The sequence below is a fragment of the Trifolium pratense genome, linkage group LG5 (assembly GCF_020283565.1).
Source record: "Trifolium pratense cultivar HEN17-A07 linkage group LG5, ARS_RC_1.1, whole genome shotgun sequence".
Lineage (NCBI taxonomy): Eukaryota > Viridiplantae > Streptophyta > Magnoliopsida > Fabales > Fabaceae > Trifolium > Trifolium pratense.
The window spans coordinates 27,575,530-27,576,597 of record NC_060063.1 but is presented as its reverse complement, the minus strand read 5'-3'; the positions used below and the strand labels follow the sequence as shown (position 1 = coordinate 27,576,597).

Sequence of the window (1,068 nt, the reverse complement as noted above, 5' to 3'; positions counted from 1 at the left end):
GGCTTGACCTCTGGAGATTTTGGGTTAGTTGGTTATTTCCCAAACCTGGTGTCTCGCCAATTTGGCTTAACTCAAATACTCCCTAAGAGCATATATTTGGAAGAGAGGGAGGTTTGTTTGGGCAAACATGGCATGACAGAACCACAGTTCCATTCATTCTTGAACCACTTCAATCAGCCTTCTTATGAGCTTACCCCATTCGACTTCGCTCCCTCACATGCCTGCACTAGGGAATTTTTTACCTGGTGGTCTCGACACTATGAAGGACGCCTGGTCGACAAGACTGCCTTGCTCACTGCTATCTCTAATGGGTTCGACTCGTCTATTTTGAACAAGATTAAGTCGAAATTGAACGCCAGAGGTATTCTTTTAATTTTACTTTTACTTGCATCATTTTTACCTTGCGTGCTTTTCTCTTATGCGCACCTCTTCGATGCAGGGAGTAAGTCGAAGGCAGGTTCCAGCGACTCTAGCAAGCCTCTTCCTCCACCATCTAAGGTTGAACTACAGGTAGGCTTTTATCTTCTTGTGGCTTCTCACACTTCTGTAAGATTTCCATGTTAACTTTGATATGCCCTTCCTAGATTGCTTCACGCAAGAGGCCTCATTCAACTGAAACTCCTTCTGTTTCGAAAAAACAAAAGCCTGTTCCAACCACTTGTTCAAGTGCTCCAGATAAGGTACTTGTCTAGCGAAAGACTTTTCTCTTCTTTTCCTTACCTGCGAACTTACGGAGTTGTGGCTTGCAGGATATTCCTGTTCTCTCGACCATCCCCGAACAGGCTACCGTTGTTACTACTCAAGATCTTTTTCCCAGTGCTGAACCCGTCACTGATGAGAAAAAGAAAAAGAAGAAGAAGAAGAAAGAACACCAACCCACCCAAGAAAGTACTCCTGAGCGCAAGTCCTCTGAGATTGAGGCACAACCTGATACTCTGGCATCACCTGAAGACCCTCCTTTGGAACAATCGGAGAGGAAGAAAAAGAAGAAAAAGAAGCAGAAAAAATCTCCTGCTGCAGCTACTGTTGTCGAGGCTTCTGCTACTGCAAAAGAAACAACTTCACAAC

General features: G+C 44.5%; 1 long non-coding RNA gene across 1 annotated transcript; it reads left to right on the top strand.

The window, feature by feature from the left end:
• The first annotated feature begins 324 nt into the window (after positions 1-324).
• Positions 325-653, top strand: LOC123882980. The gene is made up of 3 exons (XR_006800077.1): positions 325-361; positions 440-510; positions 585-653. It is a non-coding gene; the product is annotated as an uncharacterized LOC123882980 (long non-coding RNA).
• The last annotated feature ends 415 nt before the right edge of the window (positions 654-1,068 follow it).